The sequence below is a fragment of the Arachis hypogaea genome, chromosome 2 (genome assembly GCF_003086295.3).
Source record: "Arachis hypogaea cultivar Tifrunner chromosome 2, arahy.Tifrunner.gnm2.J5K5, whole genome shotgun sequence".
Classification (NCBI taxonomy): Eukaryota; Viridiplantae; Streptophyta; class Magnoliopsida; order Fabales; family Fabaceae; genus Arachis; species Arachis hypogaea.
In genome coordinates, this window is record NC_092037.1 from 60218992 (window position 1) to 60241832 (window position 22841).

Consider the following 22841-nt stretch of genomic DNA (forward strand, 5'->3'; position numbering starts at 1 on the left):
TCTTATTTCTATATCAAACTCTTGCAGAAGCAACACCCATCTTATTAGCCCGGGTTTTGAATCCTGCTTTGTGAGTAAGTATTTAAGAGTAGCATGGTCAGTGTACACAATCACCTTTGATCCCACTAGATAGGATCTAAACTTGTCAATGGCATAGACCACTGCAAGTAATTCTTTTTCTGTGGTTGTGTAATTCTTCTATGCATCATTTAGAACACGGCTGGCATAATAAATGACGTGCAGAAGCTTGTTATGCCTCTGTCCCAACACTGCACCAATGGCATGGTCACTGGCATCACACATTAGTTCAAATGGCAATGTCCAGTCTGGTGCAGAGATGACTGGTGCTGTGACCAGCTTGGCTTTCAGGGTCTCAAATTCCTACAGACACTGTGCATCAAACACAAATGGTGTGTCAGCAGCTAGCAGGTTGCTCAAAGGTTTTGCAATTTTTGAAAAATCCTTTATAAACCTTCTATAGAATCCTGCATGCCCCAGAAAGCTTCTGATTGCCTTAACATTGACAGGTGGTGGTAATTTTTCAATTACCTCTACCTTTGCCTTATCCACCTCTATTCCCCTGCTTGAAATTTTGTGCCCAAGGACAATTCCTTCAGTCACCATAAAGTGACATTTCTCCCAGTTTAAAACCAGGTTAGTCTCTTGGCACCTTTTCAGGACAAGTGCTAGGTGATTAAGACAGGAGCTGAATGAGTCTCCATATACTGAGAAGTCATCCATGAAGACTTCCAGGAATTTCTCCACCATATCAGAGAAGATGGATAACATGCATCTCTGAAAAGTTGCAGGAGCATTACACAGACCAAAAGGCATCCTCCTGTAGGCAAACACGCCAGAAGGGCAAGTAAATGCTGTTTTCTCTTGGTCCTGAGGATCTACTGCAATTTGGTTGTAACCTGAATAGCCATCCAAAAAGCAGTAATAATCATGACCAGCTAGTCTTTCTAGTATTTGGTCTATGAATGGTAAAGGAAAATGATCCTTTCTGGTGGCTGTATTGAGCCTTCTATAGTCAATACACATACGCCACCCTGTGACTGTTCTTGTAGGAACCAGTTCATTTTTTTCATTATGAACCACTGTCATGCCTCCCTTCTTGGGGACAACTTGTATAGGGCTCACCCAGGTGCTATCAGAAATAGGATAAATAATCCCAGCCTCTAGTAATTTAGTGACCTCTTTCTGCACCACCTCCTTCATGGCAGGATTTAGCCTCCTCTGTGGTTGGACCACTGGTTTGGCATTATCCTCCAACAGGATCTTGTGCATGCATCTAGCTGGGCTAATGCCCTTAAGATCACTTATGGACCACCCAAGAGCTGTCTTGTGTGTCCTTAGCACTTGAATCAGTGCTTCCTCTTCCTGTGGATTTAAGGCAGAGCTTATAATCACTGGAAAAGTGTCACCCTCTCCCAGAAATGTATACTTCAGGGATGGTGGTAGTGGTTTGAGTTCAGGTTTGGGAGGCTTATCCTCCTCCTGAGGAATTTTCGAAAATTCCTTTGTTTCCTCTGGTTCTTCTTGATCAGGTTGAGCATCCTTGAAGATGTCCTCAAGCTCTGATTCTAGGCTTTCAGTCATATTGATCTCTTCTACCAGAGAGTCAATAATGTCAGCGCCCATGCAGTCATTTGGTGTGTCTGGATGCTGCATAGCTTTTACAGCATTCAACTTGAACTCATCCTCATTGACTCTCAGGGTTACTTCCCCTTTTTGTACATCAATAAGAGTTCGTCCAGTTGCTAGGAAAGGTCTTCCTAGAATGAGAGTTGCACTCTTGTGCTCCTCCATTTCCAGTACCACAAAGTCAGTTGGAAAGGCGAATGGCCCAACCTTGACAATCATGTCCTCTATTATGCCTGATGGATGTTTAATGGAGCCATCAGCAAGTTGGAGGCATATCCGGGTTGGTTTGACTTCTTCAGTCAACCCAAGATTTCTGATAGTGGATGCAGGTATTAGATTGATACTTGCTCCAAGGTCACACAGGGCTGTCTTAGTGCAAGCACCTTCTAATGTGCATGGTATCATAAAGCTTCCTGGATCTTGAAGCTTTTCTGGTAAGCTTTTTAGAATGACTGCACTGCATTCTTCAGTGAGAAACACTTTTTCAGTTTCTCTCCAATCCTTCTTATGACTTAAGATTTCTTTCATGAACTTAGCATAAGAAGGTATTTGCTCAAGTGTCTCTGCAAACGGAATCTTTATTTCAAGAGTCCTTAGATAGTCTGCAAAGCGGACAAATTGCTTATCCTGTTTCGCTTGGCGGAGTTTTTGAGGATAAGGCATCTTGGCTTTATATTCTTCAACCTTAGATGCTGCAAGTTTATTCCTTACAGAAGTGGTTGAAGAAGCCTTGTTAGAGGGATTACTGTCAGCACTCTCAGGTGTCTGATCCTCCCTTGGCGTCTGAACGCCAGGATTGGGTGGAAAATGGGCGTTTAACGCCAACTTTTCTCCCTTTTCTGGCGTTTGAACGCCAGAACTGGGCAGGGAATGGGCGTTTAACGCCAGCTTTCCCCCCTTTTCTGGCGTTTGAACGCCAAAAGTGTTCCTCTCTGGGCTCTTATTGTCCTCAGAGGGATTTTGAACAGTGGTTTGGTTATCCTCTGTCAATTGTTCCTTATTTGGCTTTTTGCTCTTTTGAGCAGTGTTATTCAGTGTCTTCCCACTCCTCAGTTGAACTGCTTGACATTCCTCTGTTATCTGTTTAGATATTTGCTGTTTTGCTTGATTCAACTGTAGTTCTATGTTCTTGTTAGCAACTTTAGTTTCATGGAGTATCTCTTTAAATTCTGCTAACTGTTCTGTCATCAGGAGCAATTGTTGATTAAGCTCAATCATCTGCTCTTGAGGATTAGGATCAGTGGCTACTGCCATGGCTTCCCCTTTTGGAGAGAACTCATTGCTAGAGTACAAATATTGGTTTCTAGCAACAGTGTCTATAAGCTCTTGAGCCTCTTCAATTGTCTTCCTCATGTGTATAGATCCACCAGCTGAGTGGTCTAAAGACATCTGAGCTTTTTCTGTAAGCCCATAGTAGAAGATGTCTAACTGCACCCACTCTGAAAATATTTCAGAGGGGCATTTTCTTAGCATACCTCTATACCTCTCCCAGGCATTATAAAGGGATTCATTATCCTCTTGTTTAAAGCCTTGGATGTCCAGCCTTAGCTGTGTCATCCTCTTTGGAGGGTAAAAATGATTCAGGAATTTGTCTGATAACTGTTTCCATGTTTTTATGCTTGCTGTAGGTTGGTTATTCAACCATCTCTTAGCTTGATCTTTTACAGCAAATGGAAACAGTAATAGTCTGTAGACATCCTGATCCACCTCTTTATCATGTACTATGTCAGCAATTTGTAAGAACTGTGCCAGAAACTCAGTAGGTTCTTCCTGTGGAAGACCGGAATACTGGCAATTTTGCTGCACTATGATAATGAGTTAAGGATTTAGCTCAAAGCTGCTTGCTTTGATGGGAGGTGTACAGATGCTACTCTCATATGCAGCTGTAATGGGGTTAGCATATGACCCCAGAGTCCTTCTGGACTGTTCAATTCCACTTAGGTCCATGATGGATAAAGGGAAATGATATGGATTGCAAGTAGATAAAAAAAATTTTTTAGATTAACCGAAAAATAAAATAAAACAAAAAGAAAATAAAATAAAAATTTGAAAATTAAAAGAAAATAAGATCAAAGCAAATTGAAAACTGAATCAATTAGTTAATTAAAAAGATTTTGAGATTAGCAATTAAAAAGATATGATTGAAAAATTTTATGAAAAAGATTTGATTTTTGAAATGAGGAAAGAGAAAAACAACAAAATGACACCAAACTTAAAATTTTTACGGATCAAAAAGGGACTAAAGACATGCAAATTCGAAAATTTAAAAGAAAAACAAAAGCATTTAATTGACACCAAACTTAAAATATGAAACTAGACTCAACTAAAAGACTCTAAACCAACAAAAATAAAACAGTCCTAATCTAAGCAACAAGATAAGCCGTCAGTTGTTCAAACTCGAACAATCCCCGGCAACGGTGCCAAAAACTTGGTGCACGAAATTGCAATCACACTTTTGCAACCCCGCACAACTAACCAGCAAGTGCACTGGGTCGTCCAAGTAATACCTTACGTGAGTAAGGGTCGATCCCACGGAGATTGTCGGCTTGAAGCAAGCTATGGTTATCTTGTAAATCTTAGTCAGGATATCAATAATTATCAAGGTTGATTGTGAAAAGTAAAAGAACATGAAATAAGTACTTGTTTTGCAGTAATGGAGAATAGGTTGAGGTTTTGGAGATGCTCCATCTTCTGAATCTCTGCTTTCCTACTGTCTTCTTCTTCAAGCACGCAAGGCTCCTTCCATGGCAAGCTGTATGCAAGGGTTTCACCGTTGTCAATGGCTACCTCCCATCCTCTTAGTGGAAATGTTCAACGCACCCTGTCACGGTACGGCTATCCATCTGTCGGTTCTCAATCAGGCCGGAATAGAATCCAGTGATTCTTTTGTGTCTGTCACTAACACCCCGCCTTCAGGAGTTTGAAGCTCGTCACAGTCATTCAATCATTGAATCCTACTCAGAATACCACAGACAAGGTTTAGACCTTCCGGATTCTCTTGAATGCCGCCATCAATTCTAGCTTATACCACGAAGATTCTGATTAAAGAATCCAAGAGATATCTACTTAATCTAAGGTAGAACGGAGGTGGTTGTCAGGCACACGTTCATAGTTGAGAATGATGATGAGTGTCACGGATCATCACATTCATCCAGTTTAAGAACAAGTAATATCTTAGAATGGAAGCAAGCATGATTGAATGAAAAACAGCAGTAATTGCATTAATCCATCAAGACACAGCAGAGCTCCTCACCCCCAACCATGGGGTTTAGAGACTCATGCCGTGGAAGGTACACAAAGAAACGTGTAAAGTGTCATCCGGTACAGATACAATGTCAAAAGATCCTATTAATAGTGAACTAGTAACCTAGGGTATACAGAAATGAGTAAATGACGTAAAAATCCACTTCTGGGTCCACTTAGTGTGTGCTTGGGCTGAGCATTGAAGCTTTCATGTGTAGAGACTTTTTCTGGAGTTAAACGCCAGCTTTCATGCCAGTTTGGGCGTTTAACTCCAAGTTTTATGCCAGTTCCAGCGTTAAACGCTGGAAATTCTGAGGCTGATTTGCCACGCCGGTTTGAGCCATCAAATCTCGAGTAAAGTATGGACTATTATACATTGCTGGAAAGCCCAGGATGTCTACTTTCCAACGCCATTAAGAGCGCGCCAATTGGGCTTCTGTAGCTCCAAAAAATCCTCTTCGAGTGCAGGGAGGTCAGAATCCAACAGTATCTGCAGTCCTTTTCAGTCTCTGAATCAGATTTTTGCTCAAGACCCTCAATTTTAGCCAGAAAATACCTGAAATCACAAAAAAACACACAAACTCATAGTAAAGTCCAGAAAAGTGAATTTTAACTAAAAACTAATAAAAATATACTAAAAACTAACTAGATCATACTAAAAACATACTAAAAACAATGCCAAAAAGCGTATAAATTATCCGCTCATCAGAGGCCACAACCAAACTCTAAGTTTGGTGTTGAACCCCCACATTCAAACTCTAAGTTTGGTGTTGGGAGGTCCCAACAATGCTCTGATGATCTGTGAAGCTCCATGAGAGCTCACTGTCAAGCTATTGACATTAAAGAAGCGCTTATTGGGAGGCAACCCAATTTTTATTTATATATTTCTATTGTTCTTTTATGTTTTATTAGGTTTATGATCATGTGGAGTCACAAAACAATTGCAAAAATTAAAAATAGAATCAAAAACAGCAGAAGAAACAGCACACCTTGGAGAAAGAGCTTACTGGCGTTTAAACGCTAGTAAGGAGTATCTGGCTGGCATTTAAACGCCAGTAAGGAGTATCTGGCTGGCATTTAACGCCAGAACAGAGCATGAAGCTAGCGTTGAATGCCAGAAACAAGCAGTAGTCTGGCGTTTAAATGCCAAGATTACACCCTGAGGAGAGCTAGCGTTAAACGCCAGAAACAAGCATGGAAGTGGTGTTCAACGCCAGAAACATGCTGTAGATTGGCGTTGAACGCCCAAAACAAGCATGGAAGTGGCATTTAACGCTAGAAACATGCTGCAATCTGGCGTTAAACGCCAGGATTGCATACAAAGGGTATTTTACATGCCTAAAGGGTGCAGGGATGAGAAATCCTTGACACCTCAAGATCTGTGGACCCACAGGATCACCTCAGGATCTGTGGACCCCACAGGATCCCCACCTACCTTCTCCCTCTCTCTCACATCTTTTCATAATGCTCTTCCCCAAACATCATTCACCAATCACCTCAATCACTCTTCCCCACCTACCTTCAAATTCAAAATCTCTTTCCCACCCAAACCCACCCTAAATGACCGAACCCTTACCCCTCTCCCTCCACTATATAAACCCCTCTATCCTTCTTCATTTTCACACATCACTACCCTCTCTTATCTTCCTTGGCCAAATACACATCTCTCTTCTTCTCCTCCATATCTTCTTCTTCTTCATCTATTCTTTCTTCTTTTGCTCGAGGACGAGCAACATTCTAAGTTTGGTGTGGTAAAAGCATAGCTTTTTTGTTTTTCCATAACCATTGATGGCACCTAATGTCGGAGAAACCTCTGGAAAGAGGAAAGGGAAGACAAAAGCTTCCACCTCCGAGTCATGGAAGATGGAGAGATTCATCTCAAAAGCCCATCAAGACCACTTCTATGAAGTTGTGACCAAGAAGAAAGTGATTCCTGAGGTCCCTTTCATGCTCAAGAAAAATGAGTATCCGGAGATCTGACATGAGATCCAAAGAAGAGGTTGGGAAGTTCTTACCAACCCCATTCAACAAGTTGGAATCTTAATAGTTCAAGAGTTCTATGCAAACGCATGGATCACTAGGAACCATGATCAAAGCATGAACCCAAACCCAAAGAATTGGCTTATAATGGTTCTGGGAAAATGCTTAGATTTCAGTTCGGAGAACGTAAGGTTGGCGTTCAACTTGCCTATGATGCAAGAAGACGCACGCCCCTACACTAGAAGGGTCAACTTTGATCAAAGGTTGGACCAAGTCCTCATGGACATATGTGTGGAAGGAGCTCAATAGAAAAGAGACTCAAAAGGCAAGCCGATTCAATTGAGAAGACTGGACCTTAAGCATGTGGCTAGAGGATGGTTGGAGTTCATCCAACGCTCCATCATCCCTACTAGCAACCGATCCAAAGTAACTGTGGATCGGGCCATCATGATCCATAGCATCATGATTGGAGAGGAAGTAGAAGTTCATGAAGTCGTCTCTCTAGAACTCTACAAAGTAGCCGAAAAGCCCTCCACCTTGGCAAGGCTAGCTTTTCCTCATCTCATTTGCCATCTATGCTACTTAGTTGGAGTTGTCATAGAAGGAGACATCCTCATTGAAGAGGACAAGCCCATCACTAAGAAAAGGATGGAGGAAACAAGAGAGCCCATTCATGGATCTCAAGAGATGCATGAGGAAGCTCATCATCAAGAAATCCTTGAGATTTCTCAAGAGATGAAATTTCCTCCAAAAAACTATTGGGAACAACTCAACACTTCTCTAGAAAGATTGTGTCATGACATGAACCAATTAAGGGTGGAACACCAAGAACACTCCATCATTCTCAATGAGATTAGAGAAGATCAAAGAGCTATGAGGGAGGAGCAACAAAAGCAAGGAAGAGACATAGAGGAGCTCAAGAACACCATTGGTCCTTCAAGGAAAAGGTGCCACCATCACTAAGGTGGACTCAATCCTTAACTTCCTTGTTCTTATCTCTCTGTTTTTTTGTTTTTGAGCTTCATGTTTGCCTATGTTTGTGTCTTTATTACATGATCATTAGTGTCTAGTGTCTATGTCTTAAGGCTATGAATAATTCCATGAATCATTCACCTTTCTTAAATGAAAAATGTTTTTAATACAAAAGAACAAGAAGTACATGAGTTTCGAATTCATCCTTGAAATTGGTTTAATTATATTGATGTGGTGACAATACTTTTTGCTTTCTGAATGAATGCTTGAATAGTGCATATTTTTTATCTTGTTGTTTATGAATGTTAAAATTGTTGGCTCTTGAAAGAATGATGAAAAAGAGAAATGTTATTGATGATCTGAAAAATCATAAAATTGATTCTTGAAGCAAGAAAAAGCAGTGAAGAACAAAGCTTGCAAAAAAAATATAAATAAATAAATAAATAAAAGAAAGAAAAAGAAAAAGCAAGCAGAAAAAGCCAATAGCCCTTAAAACCAAAAGGCAAGGGTAAAAAAGATCCAAGGCTTTGAGCATCAATGGATAGGAGGGCCCAAGGAAATAAAATCCAGGCCTAAGCGACTAAATCAAGCTGCCCCTAACCATGTGCTTGTGGCATGCAAGTCCAAGTGAAAAGCTTGAGACTGAGTGGTTAAAGTCGTGATCCAAAGCAAAAAAAAAGTGTGCTTAAGAGCTCTGGACACCTCTAACTGGGGATTTTAGCAAAGCTGAGTCACAATCTGAAAAGGTTCACCCAATCATATGTCTGTGGCATTTATGTATCCGGTGGTAATACTAAAAAACAAAGTGCTTAGGGCCACAACCAATACTCATAAAAGTAGCTGTTTTCAAGAATCAACATACTTAACTAGGAGAATCAATAACACTATCTAAACTCTGAGTTCCTATGGATGCCAAGCATTCTAAACTTTAAGGGATAAAGTGAGATGCCAAAACTGTTCAGAAGCAAAAAGCTACAAGTCCCGCTCATCCAGTTAGAACTAATATTCATTGATATTTTGGGATTTATAGTATATTCTCTTCTTTTTATCCTATTTGATTTTCAGTTGCTTGGGGACAAGCAACAATTTAAGTTTGGTGTTGTGATGAGTGGATAATTTATATGCTTTTTGGCATTGTTTTTAGGTAGTTTTTAGTAAGATCTAGCTACTTTTAGGGATGTTTTTATTAGTTTTTATGCAAAATTCATATTTCTGAACTTTACTATGAGTTTGTGTATTTTTCTATGATTTCAAGTATTTTTTGGCTGAAATTGAGGGACATGATCAAAAATCTTATAGGAGGCTGGCAAAGGACTGCTGATGCTGTTAGATTCTGACCTCCCTACACTCGAAATAGATTTTCTGGAGCTACAGAACTCCAAATGGTGTGCTTTCAATTGCGCTGGAAAGTAGACATCTAGAGCTTTCCATAAATATATAATAGTTTATACTTTATTTGAGTTTGGATGACGCAAACTGGCGTTCAACACCAGCTCCATGCTGCATTCTGGAGTAAAACGCCAGAAACACGTCACAAACGAGAGTTAAACGCCAAAAAGCCGTTACAACTTGGCGTTTAACCCCAAGAAAAGCCTCTGTACATGTAAAGCTCAAGCTCATCCCATGCACACATCAAAGTGGACCCCAGAAGTGGATTTCTGCACTTAGACTTATTTCTGTAAACCCTAGTAACTAGTCTAGTATAAATAGAACTTTTTACTGTTGTATTAGACATCTTTTGATCTTTTGATCATCTTTTGATCTCTGGATCACATTTTAGGGAGGCTGGCCTCACGGCCATGCCTAGACCTTTATCACTTATGTATTTTCAACGGTGAAGTTTCTACACAGCATAGATTAAGGTGTGGAGCTCTGCTGTTCCTCGAGTATTAATGCAATTACTATTATTCTTCTATTCAATTCAGCTTATTCTTATTCTAAGATATTCGTTGCACTTCAACATGATGAATGTGATGATCCGTGACACTCATCATCATTCTCACCTATGAACGCGTGCCTGACAACCACTTCTGTTCTACCTTAGATCGAGCGCGTATCTCTTAGCCTCTATTCCGAAAGATCGGAGTCTTCGTGGTATAAGCTAGAATTATTGGCAGCCACTCCTAAGATCCGGAAAGTCTAAACCTTGTCTGTGGTATTCCGAGTAGGATCTGAGATGGGATGACTGTGACGAGCTTCAAACTCGCGAGTGTTGGGCATAGTGACAGATGCAAAAGAATCACTGGATTCTATTCCGACATGATCGAGAACCGATAGATGATTAGCCGTGCTGTGACAGAGCATTTGGACCATTTTCACTGAGAGGACGGGAGGTAGCCATTGACAACGGTGAAACCCAACATATAGCTTGCCATGGAAGAGAGTAAGAATGATTGGATGGAAGCAATAGGAAAGCAGAGATTCAAAAGAAACATAGTATCTCCATGCGCTTATATGAAATTCCCACCAATGAATTACATAAGTATCTCTATCTCTATTTTATGTGTTATTTATCTTTATATTCGAAAACCATTATAACCATTAGAATCTACCTGACTGAGATTTACAAGATGACCATAATTTGCTTCATACCAACAATCTCCGTGGGATCGACCCTTACTCACGTAAGGTATTACTTGGACGACCCAGTGCACTTGCTGGTTAGTTGTGCGAAGTTGTGACAAAGTGTGATTCACGTTTGAGAGCTCCAAGTCTATTGGCGTCATTGTTGATGATCACAATTTCGTGCATCAATGAGTATATGAAAAATATTATAAAAAATTATAAATTGTACCTTAAAAGGATCAACTTCAATAAAAAACGAAGAATACATTCTTATTCTATGAAGTTGTAAAAAAAAATACTAAATGTAAAATTATGAGCTGACTCTAAAATTTAGATTCATGTACCACAGAAAAATACTATTTATAGACCTTAGTAAAACAAAAATAAATATGTAAATTACTTATTATTAAGGTAATTTTTTATTATGTACAGTAATTACGCATTATAATTGATAAGTAGTTTAATAGTGCATTAAATATTGATTTGATATAATTATAATGAAGATATGTTCTTAAATTAGTATAATTATATATTATTCATTAAATATTAATTATAATATAATAATATAATTATAATAAATGTATTTTTTATAAAATAATTTAGAATAGATGAAAAATTTCATTCGTTTTGGAAGGAAAACAGACTCATGAGAGATCGACACGTCACTCTTATTAGCCGGGAAAAATCGAGTTTTAATATATTAAGTAGATAAATAGATAATATAACATTTAAGCAACTCAAATAATTACTATTTGGATTAGGTCTCACGATTAAATCAATAGTTATTTAATAATAGAGAAATTAATTTGATTCCAAAACGTTTTTAGCCCAATTAGAGAGTATTGAAATAACGCATACATGTCCAACATCACCAATAATGCAAAGGAATGATCCAGGTAGGGGAGGGACTGGTTTAAATGAGCTAGAGTGGTCCATCATTTCAAGGCCTCCAACATTTTCATCATCTTGAAGTAAGGTAATGAAGCCTGTATCCGTATGTATTGGTGCCCCTGTAGAGCCTATGTTTTCTGGGTTGAAGCTATATCTGATACTTCTAAATATGAATGGCCAATCCTTAATATCAGTAGTCACTAGTCACTACGCCTAAAAGACTCCGCCATTTTTTGTGATACACTTGCTGCCACGTCATGAATAGTTTGGCTATATTCGTGATGTGAAACAAACAAAGTCACAACTAGGGTGGCAAACGGGTTTAAATCTGTCAAAATTAGTTCGTGTAACTCGCTAAAAAAATAGGTCGAGCTGAAAAGTTAGGACCACCAAATAATAAGAGTCCGTCTAACCTGTACTGCTTAAACTGCGGGTTTTGGTGGGGCAAGACGGGCTTCCTTGCCGGAATTAGTTTTTTTTTTGGTAATGGGGTATTTTTTCAATTTTTTTGCCAAAATCCAATTTTTTTCAACCTAACTTACAAGAGTATGAAGATAAAAATTGAGTATTTTGGATTATATTTATGTTGCTTAGGAGATAATATTTATAATTATGTTTTGGATTATATTTATTTTGTTTTGGAGACAATATTTATAATTATGTTTTGGATGAAAACTTGGTTTATAATTATGTTTATTAGATATTTATAATTACAAAGACTTTAATGTTTGTGAATATAAATTTTTTTATATCTTTAGAAATTATAAATTTATTAATATAGTTATGAAATTATATATATTATTTAGTAGTTAATAGTTAAAAAAAAAAGAGAAATTTTGGCGGGTTCAACCCGCCATCTCGCAGTTAGGCGGGACAGGGTGTGATTCTAGGCGGACTTCTGGCGGAGCGCGCTTCCCCGCTTGCCACCTCTAGTCACAACCTTATTATAAAGTGTGAAAGAGGCAACTACCAATGCAAAGATCTTAGGTCATTTTCTTTAAGAAATTTTTACTTAAATAAAATTACAAAAATATTATTCATACACCAAAATCAATAATTAAATTTAGACACTAATATAATTATATATATATATATATATATATATATATATATATATATAACTAGTATTTTTATCCGTAATACTATTATGAGAATATAAATCTTTTAAAATTACGTAGGTCCTGGTATTATAGATTATGACACGAAAAATGTATAGTATTAAACTACTTTTATAAAATGGTCATAAGGGACAAAAGTTCACATCGACTAAAAAGACTAGAGTCTTAAACAGAATTAAATAATAAATTTTTTAGTTATTATTTTCAAAAGAAACAGTTAAATTTTTTTTACTTAATTTTACATTTGTTATCTAAAATTTTAAAAAAAAATTAATGTGTATATTTTTATATTTGATTAGGTATTAAATTTGTTGTACAAATAGAAATAATTAATTTTTATGCTTGCTATTTAAAAATAATATTATATATATATATATATAATTAGATATTAACATAAAAAAATTTATATTAATAGTTATAAAATTAACTCATTCTTTTTTAAAACAATTGAATCTTGATTCTAACTTTTAATCACAATATTAGTATTTTTTAAATTATATGTAATAAATATTTAAAGAAAAAGAAGTAAAAATATATATTAAAAAGATAAGTAGTAAAAATTTAAAATTAAATAAAAATTATGTATATAATAATATTTTTTATTTAAATTATATTATGTTGTTAATTTTAATTTTTGTAAACAATAAAGGTAGAGAAAAATAGAGAATGAGAGAAAAGAGAGAGAAAGATAAAGAAGAAGCATGAGAGAGGAAATTTATTAATTTTAGAAGTTAAGAAAATTTTTTATTTTAATTATAATAAAAATATCTGATGACACATTTTGATTACTAATATAAAATATGAATTATAAATTATATATAGAGTTGAAAGGATAGAGAGAGATAGAATAAAAAGAGAGAGGTAGATAAGAAAATATAAGAAAAAAGTTTACTAATTTTAGAAAAAAAATATTTTTTCTAAATTTTAATAAGAAAGTGTCATGTGACATATTTTAGTTATTAAATTAGTTAATAATATATAAATATAATATATAATATAGCTATATTTCAATTTTAATATTTTAATTTTAATTTAATATAGCTAATTTTAGTATACACATGACATATCAATAAAATTAAACACACATAAAACTATGAGATTAGCCAAGTCAATTGAATTTGGTCGTTTCATATATGTTCACTTTTTTTTTGCTAGCTTTCTAAATAATATGGTTTTAATCGATTTTTTATTTTAATTGAATTAAATGAACAATTTGATTTGAATCGGTTTAAATTTGAACATTTTTTATTTGTTATTATTTAATAAAAAATATCTACAAAATTTAAAATATAATCTGAAGAATGATTTACATAAAAATAAAAATTAAAAATTTCATTTTACAATTAAAATTTATTAAGTATTAAAATATTGGACTAAAAAATTTTTAAAATTGCTTTGGGATATTCCCGGGAACAAGAAGAACTGACATGTACTTTGGCGGTACACCCAATTGAGAGCAAAAATGATGCAGAGTCTGCGGTGACTTATGAATGTCATAGACTCCCAAACTCTCATAGCAAGGATATATTTCCTTAATAACGGACTATTGCTTCTTCCTAGGAACAAGTTTGATAACATGGAAGAGCAAGAAGCAAAATGTGGTGGCCAGATCATTAGCAGAAGCTAAGTACAGAGTTCTCGCGGCAGCAACATGTGAAGCCCAATGGATACGCTTCATCATGAATGACCTCAAAATCCCACAAATAAATCCAATAGCCATCTACTGCAACAGCCAAGCAGCATTACACATAGCTGCAAATTCAGTGTTTCACGAGAGAACAAAGCATATAGAAGTAAATTGTCACATTGTTCGCGACAAAACCAAGGAACAAGTGATCAAGCTACTGCCCATTAAGTCTGCCGAACAAGCTGCAGACATCCTGACTAAAGCATTGAGTCCCAAGTTGTTCGATTCATGTCATCGCAAGTTCAGGCTCCTCAACATACATACGCCTGACTTGAGGGAGGGTGTGACTTGATAACTCGCCTGATTAGATTAGATTAGTTAGCAAGTTAGCACTACTTTAAGTTTGTTAGAATTAGTTAGCATTGGCTCACTCTATTTATAATTAGTTAGTTAGCCTTCTTAGTAAGTTTATGTATAAATACAAAAACCTGTGACTAAAAGTAATAGTTCAATCACTAATTTGATTTCTACAAATTCTCTTAACAAAAAATGTGCAAAGAAACGTTCTCCCTATACTCCACTGATTCTTGAATCATTTCCTTTAGATAAAGCTCGAACTCACCTTTCACATGGTGCGGTGAGCTTGGAGCTAAAATCTGAAGGTTGAGTAGATTCGAACGAACAGTGAGGGAGAGGTGATTGACGCATCAAGTCGAATTGTCATTTGAGACTACAAGTCCAATTTCTTGCTTCAAAACCCTAGATCTTTCGATTCCTGATTGTGATCGATGCATCAGTTCCTTATTCATGACTTCCATTTCAAATTATTGTTTCGAACCCTTAAACTTCAAGTCTTGATTCAATCCTCTCTGATTCTTCCCCAAATTCTTCAACCAACAACTTCTCCTCTTCGTTTCTGCCCAATTCTTCATCTTCTCTTCACTCACATGATAGAGATTGATGAGATTACAATGAGCTTAGCAAATTTTTGGTTTTTCCGATGCTAACAATTGTTTTCCGATCAATGAGTTTAAAGAAGAAGTTCTGAATCTTGAACGCTAAAAAATTCATTGATACATATGGCACCAGATTAGAGAAACGAGCTTCCAAACATAGACATGCACACTTTCGTGAGTATGATGAATCAATTCAACTTCATGCAATCTCAGCAAGCAAGGAACAACATGAGTCCTCTCACATATCCATTAAGACCGTACTACCTGCATCCTGGTGAAAGTCCAGGATCTCCTTTGATCGCTACAATCTTAACATCCTCAAACTACCACAGTTGGGAAAGAGGAATGTGGAGAGCGTTGAGATTAAAAAATAAGGTAAAATTTGTTGATGGTTCAATTGAAAAACCAGATGTGAATGATCCATGGTATGAAGCATGGGATAGATGTAACAATATCGTCATTTCTTGGATAACCTTGGCATTAAGTCTAGAAATTGCTCAAAGTGTGATCTGGCACGATGTTGCAGCAGATTTGTGGCGAGACCTAAAACACAGGTATAGTCAAGGGGATATATTCAAGATGGCCGAACTTGATGATGAGCTAAGCACAATCAAATAGGGTGAACTCTCTGTCACAAAATACTTCACCAAATTGAAAGCAATTTGGGAAGAACTTGAAAATCTGCGACCTATACCTCCTTGTGTAACGTGTACAGCAACTAACTGTGCGTGTGGTCTGGAGATTGTCAGAAAGTATAGAGAAGATGCCTATGTGGTACGATTCCTGAAAGGATTGAATGAAGCTTACTCTCAAGTAAAATCTCAAGTCATGTTGATGAAGCCAATACCAAAGATTGACCAATGTTCATATTATGGTAAGACTGGCCACTTAGTTGATGTATGTTACAAGAAACACAGAATGCCACCTTATTTCAAACAAAGTGGAATAAGCTTCATCAACAATGTAGCTGCTGAAGAGAATCCCGACACAGACAGCAGCGCCATTGGAGAGGACAGTAAGGCTGAGCTAAAGTTTACCCTAGAGCAAAAACACACACTATTGTCTCTGCTACAGCAATCAGATGCACAACAAATACAAAAGACGATAGGTACAACAAACCAAGCGGTATCACTCCTATCCAACCAAGGTATAGCTTTCACAATGTCTCTTGAAGTGTTTAGCAACAGTGCCTGGGTGATAGACTCAGGGGCCACACACCATGTGTCATTCTCTTTAGATGCTTTTCAATCATACTATCATGTTGATCCGATCACTGTCAAACTCCCAGATGGAACCCGTACAAACACCTCAATAGTAGGAACCATATTTTTCTCAGAGTCATTCTTTCTTAACAATGTCCTTTTCATTATAGAATTTAAGTTCAATTTGGTTTCAGTTTCTAAACTAGCTAGCTCCATTCACTGTGAATTTGTTTTTAATGATGTTTGCTACATGATTCAGGATTGCTCTTCCAGGAAGATGATTGGTCAAGCTGAACAAAGAAGAGGGCTATATGCTTTTGAGAACTTAACTCCAACTCGGTCAACTAATAAGGTACCAGCAGCAGCACTCATCACACACAACCACAACAAAAGGGACACCACACAATTGCATAATAACATCTGGCATTGTAGACTAGGTTATTTACTAAAGGATAAAATTGTTATAATGCAAAAATACTATGGTTGCATAGAAAACTCACATTGTAATAAACCATGTGACTCATGTCATTTCTCAAAACAAAAATGATTGGCATTTGGACATAGTTTGTTAAAGACAGAAAATAATTTTGATTTGATTCACTTAGATATATAGGGACCCATTAATCACTTATCTGCTGCTGGTCATCAATACTTCCTTACAATTGTGGATGATAATACATGGCTCTTTTTTATGAAATTAAAGTCTGAAGTCAGAGACCTGATCAAAAGCTTTGTGACACTAATCTAAACTCAGTTCAACAAAACAATTAAAAAGATACGAACTGACAATGGATTAGAGTTCCAAATGCAATCATATTATGAGGCCATGGGCATTATCCACCAAACTAGTTGTGTTGAAACTCCTCAACAAAATGGCATTGTTGAGAGAAAACATCAACACATACTAGAAGTGACTCGAGCACTCATGTTTCAAGCAAACATTCCAAAGTGATTTTGGAATTATGCAAGTGCTCAAGCCATTCACATAATTAATAGGATTTCCAGCACAATTTGAAAAATAAGTCCCCATACCAAATTCTATTTGACAAACTACTAGATATCAACTACTTTCGAGTATTTAGCTGTCTTGCTTATGTGGCCACCACTGCAGCTCATTAAAAAAGCTTGATTCAAGAGCCAGAAAATGTGTTTTTTTTATGCATAAGCAAAGAGTTAAAGGTTACCTTCTCTATGATCTAAAGACTAGAGAAATGTTCCTTTTTAGAGATGTTGAGTTCTATGAGCACCTTTTTCCTTTTCATTCAATTACTCATGACACCTCTGATTCTACACTAGAATCAGAAAATCATATTCATCAATTCATAGATCCATTTGACTCAACCATTCACTCTCATTCATAAAATATCACTCACTTCTCATCCAATAATACACTGTGTGCATCTTCTCAAATAGTTTCAAGTTCTCCCTCACACACATCATTACATAACCATTCATTATCACAACATGAATTTCAACCTGCATCACACACTATTGCACCAAATCAGAACACTACACTGCCTGCTGGGCCTATTAGGCGATCCTCAAGAGAACAGAGACTCCCTCTTACCTAAAGGAATTCCATTGCTCCTTATGGAACACAGGACCAACTTGCCAATCATCTTCTGCTCCTGCAACTCGATGCAAATATCCACTAAGTGATGTCTTATCCTACGAGTCACTGTCATCTTCACATAGAAACATATCCTTAGCACTTTTCACTATCAAAAAACCAAAAACCTATCAAAAGGCAATTGTGCATCCTTGCTGGCAGCAGGCCATTACTGCAGAACTTGAAGCTCTAGAGAAAAACAACACTTGGTTCCTTAGTACTCTGCCAAAAGGGAAATGCACGATCGACTGCAAATGGGTATTCAAAACTAAACTCAAAGCTGATGGAAGCGTTGAGTGGTACAAGGCGCGTCTCGTTGCAAAGGGTTTCACCCAAGTCCCTGGCCATGACTACTTTGATACGTTCAGCCCTGTGGTTAAAATGAACACACTCAAAATCCTTCTCGCTGTTGCAGCCACAAGTGATTGGATCGTTCATCAAATTGATGTCAACACAGCCTTCCTCCAAGGCGATCTCCCTGAAAATGTGTATATGAAGGTTCCACCAGGCCTTAAAGTTGATGATTCTACTTTGGTTTGCAAACTCACACGGTCCCTTTATAGTTTAAAACAAGCAAGTAGACAGTGGCACACCAAACTTGCCACCACTCTAACCGGTCTTGGGTACCATCAATCGAAACATGATGATTGTCTCTTCACCAAGAATTCTGGTAATTCCTTCACTGTTTTACTTGTATATGTAGATGACCTCGTCTTGGCAGGAAATTGTATGGTTGAGATTCAGACTGTCAAGGATCACTTGTATAAATTGTTCCAGATCAAGGACATTGGTGAGCTTAAATACTTTTTAGGCATCGAGTTTGCCAGAAGCAGGGAGGGATTTGCAATGTACCAACACAAATATTGCCTTGAACTACTTGAAGACTATGGCATGCTGGCTGCCAAGAGTGCCACAACTCCAATGGATTACTCCAGTCAACTATCAAAATCCACAGAAACAAGGTTGGAGACCAACACTGAATATCGAAGACTAATTGGGCGCCTACTCTATTTAGCAAACACAAGACCCAAAATCAGCTATGCCATCGGCAATTTGAGTCAATTTCTGAAATATCCTACTGACAAACACTTCGAAGTTGGCCTGAGAATACTGAGATACTTAAAATCCTCCCCAGTATAAGGCCTATTTTCTCCACTAAGTTAGATCTTGAAGTAATTGGATATTCAGATAGCAATTGGGTTGTATGTCCCGATTCGAGAAGGTCAGTAACCGGCTATTGCTTCTTCCAAGGAACAAGTTTGATAACATGAAAGAGCAAGAAGCAAAATGTGGAGGCCAGATCATCAGCAGAAGCTGAGTATAGGGCTCTCACGGCAGCAACATGTGAAGCCCAGTAGATACGTTTCATCATGAATGACCTCAAAATCCCACAAATAAAGCCAATAGCCATTTACTGCGACAGTCAGGTAGTATTACACATAGCTGCAAATTCAGTGTTTCACGAGAGAACAAAGTATATAGAAGCAGATTGTCACATTGTTCGTGATAAAACCAAGGAACAAGTGATCAAGCTACTTTCTATTAAGTCTGCTGAACAAGCTGCAGACATCCTGACTAAAGCATTGAGTCCCAAGTTGTTCAATTCATGTCATCGCAAGTTCAGACTCCTCAACATACATGCACCTGACTTGAAGGAGGGTGTGACTTGATAACTCGCCTAATTAGATTAGATTAGTTAGCAAGTTAGCACTGCTTTAAGTTTGTTAGAATTAGTTAGCATTGGCTCGCTCTACTTATAATTAGTCAGTTAGCCTTCTTAGTAAGTTTGTGTATAAATACAAAAACCTGTAACTGAAAGTAATAGTTCAATCACTAATTTGATTTCTGCAAATTCTCTCAACAAAGAATGTGCAGAGAAATGTTCTCCCTACACTTCACTGATTCTTGAATCATTCCCTTTAGATAAAGCTCAAACTCATCTTTTACATTTCCGGTGCCCTGTACCCACTTTCAGGGATCACTGCCTTCTTTTGCTTCTTGATCTCCATAGGAAGCTCATAAAGATATTTTGCCACTATTTTCATATCCGCCATGAGTATTTCTGGAACTGTGAGATTGATGATCTTGAAGCACCTACATCTCTCACATGCCTTTTTTAGCTTCTTCAACTCCTCCTTCTTATTTTTTAGTTGCTCAAAATCTACTACGAAAACCTTCACTGTTGTTTTCTTTATCTTTGCTTCTGGGTTGTTTTTGTTTTGGCCACAAGAGAAAATATATAACAGCTCCCATTTGTATATCTCTTTTTAATTTGATGTCTACCACTTTTGCATATATTTTTCACTTTTGGATTTAAAAATGACAAATATACACTTATAACATATATATGTGTGTATATATAGGTCTATCTAAAACTAGCACAGTAATTTTGTGCTTTTTGAAGGCGTCACTTTTAATGAATTATTTGATTTTTTTAAATAAAAATTAAAAGATATTATAAAAAAAATTATTGATAAACTTTATGAGTATAAAATATATTAGTGTATACATATATAAATATATTTTAATATATAATATTTTAAAAACAATAAGAATGCATATATTTAATTTGTTTTGTTTTGTTTATTTATTTATTTATATTTAATTAATTTATTTATATCTGTAGGACTCCAGGAATTTTTCCTTTTGTTTCGTAGAGTACTTCTCATTCGGGTGCGTCTAAAATATATTATTATAAAATAATTTAATTTTTTGTTAATAAAAATAGTACATGAAAATGAAAATAATGGCACTGCATAAAAATTAATATATTAACAATAGTATTGCTTAAAAATATATTATTATTAATATATTTTTTATCCAAATATTTTTTATTTATTAATATTAATTGTTATGCAGTTAATTCGGTTGCATCTAAAATATATTATTACAGAAAAATAAATTAATTTTTTTATTAAAAATATATAATACTTTTTTATCTAAATATTTGTAAACATAAATTTTATTCAAAATATTATATACACGAAGCATAATTATATAATTGTTCATATCTTGACCCAAAACATAAAAGTCAGTTCCAATAAAGATGAAAGACCCATCCGAAAGGACGGTCTCTATCACGTACTCGACATCTTTAAAGAGGTCAGACAAAATGAAGGAGACCGGCTTGCACTTATCCAAATAAGTAACTGCCTCTCCGAATCTCTCCAACTATCTTTATCCTTCTTGAAAGATAGATCCAAATAAATTTTCAAGATAAAGGGAACGAGTATCCATCAACAAAGGTGAAACTACTTCAACAAAGGTGGTTATCAGCTCTACTATAAATATATTGACACTCTTCAAGTATACACACATTCTAATCTACTAAAAAAATATGCTTAAAGTTCTTGCTAACTTAAGCATCGGAGTCTCTTGCAGGTACCACCGCCCACCTCCTCACGGGAAACTCGGACAGCGGCACCTCAACGTCAAACAAGTCAGATGCTGCCCTAGAAGGATATTGGATCTCACATCCAGGCCCAAATCAACGGCGCTTGTTGCGTCGCTCAATCTACTCAATTTTTCGGTCTTGCCGGTCTACCTTCTCAGTAAACTTAATCAACAATTGGTAGGTGGACCGTTGTGGTGCATGTGGTGCTGTTGAAGTTGCCGGGATATCGGAGTGCGGGGCCACATCCAAGCTCGTGGTCATCACCTGAGGCCTAATATATTTTCCATTCGAGACAATTTCATCGTTTCTTGGAATCATTGTCTTCACATCCTTAACCTCATGGGGAACTCCAGCTGCAGATACTAAGTCCGTAACCAAAGCAGAAAAAGGGAGGTTGCCCACTGTTTGAAGTCGGCCCATAGCTTGTCAGATGAGTCGTGGAAAGTTGAGAGATTTCTCTGTGAGAATACACCAAACAAGAATGGCCATATCTGCAGTAATGGTGGACTCATGAGTGCTTGGCAATATATAATGAGACATGATCTATTCCCACACTCGAGCCTCCATAGTGAGCGCATGCACTGAGATGCACTTGGGTTGAGTCCTGCTTTTCCCATGGATCCACTGGCTTCCAGGTTGAGCAATGACTCTAAGGACGGAATCCCAGTCAAAATTGTACCTCTTGCGCTTAAGTTGTTCTTCTTGCTAAGCATCTATCCCTTCTGGACTTAGTAAAACCCCAAGTCTCTGCTGAATAGCATCTTGCAATATCGGAACTTGCTTTCAGCGCAAAAAAAATGATTGAAGGGTAGGCGTGTGATAATTGGCGTAGAATTCAACTACCCAAGATAGGTTAGCTTCACGCGGCCTCCGATTTAAAAATCCCCAATGCCGCCTCTTAATGCGGGGCACCACAAATTGAACGATGTGTTCTAGAAGAAGTAGGAGATGCTTATTGTGGTAGTTTCCAGGGTTCTAAAAACCAAACAGGACCGGCCGATTCAACTGGGTAAACCGGGAACCGGTCATCTGACCAGTCCAGTCCACCTATAAAATCATTCTGCAAAAAACTAGGGAAAAAACTAGTTGAACCAGTGGTTAACCGTCAAATCGGACGAATTGGCCGGGTTTTACCGAGCTCCGGTTTTCTCACCCAGCCACCCAAACGGCGTTGTTTTGACACCTTTAAAAAAAAGGGGCTGAAATGCTGAATGAAATTGAACGCTGCTGAGTGATCCACCTTCTCCTCTTCGAAGAGGCCCAAGTCCCAACCCTAATTTCCTCTTTCAAGACAATCACCTCCAACGCTCCAACAAATGCCACTATCACCTCCAACAAATGCCAGATCGAAGCATCACCATCGCGGACGAGGCAGCTGTCACCGACGTCGTTGTCTTGATCTCTGAACTCCGAAGCGTCTGATGTTGGAGTCATCTAGCCGTTGGCATCGTCGGCTTGTCATCCTGGTCATCGGCATCGTCTAGTCATCGTCGGGCATTTGGTCATCGTTTCCTGGCCTTCTGTGCTCTTCCACGGTGAGTACTCTAACATAACATCTTTGTTTTTCAATTAATTTTGTTTATTTGGTTTGGTGACAAAATTGTATGAACTGGGTTGCTGACTTGCTGACGTTATTA

The 22841-nt window shown here is 37.2% G+C and overlaps 1 pseudogene; it reads right to left on the reverse strand.

The window, feature by feature from the left end:
• Positions 1 to 11208: 11208 nt before the first annotated feature.
• LOC112725851 (2-oxoglutarate-dependent dioxygenase DAO-like) lies at positions 11209 to 21624 on the reverse strand (annotated as a pseudogene).
• Positions 21625 to 22841: the final 1217 nt, after the last annotated feature.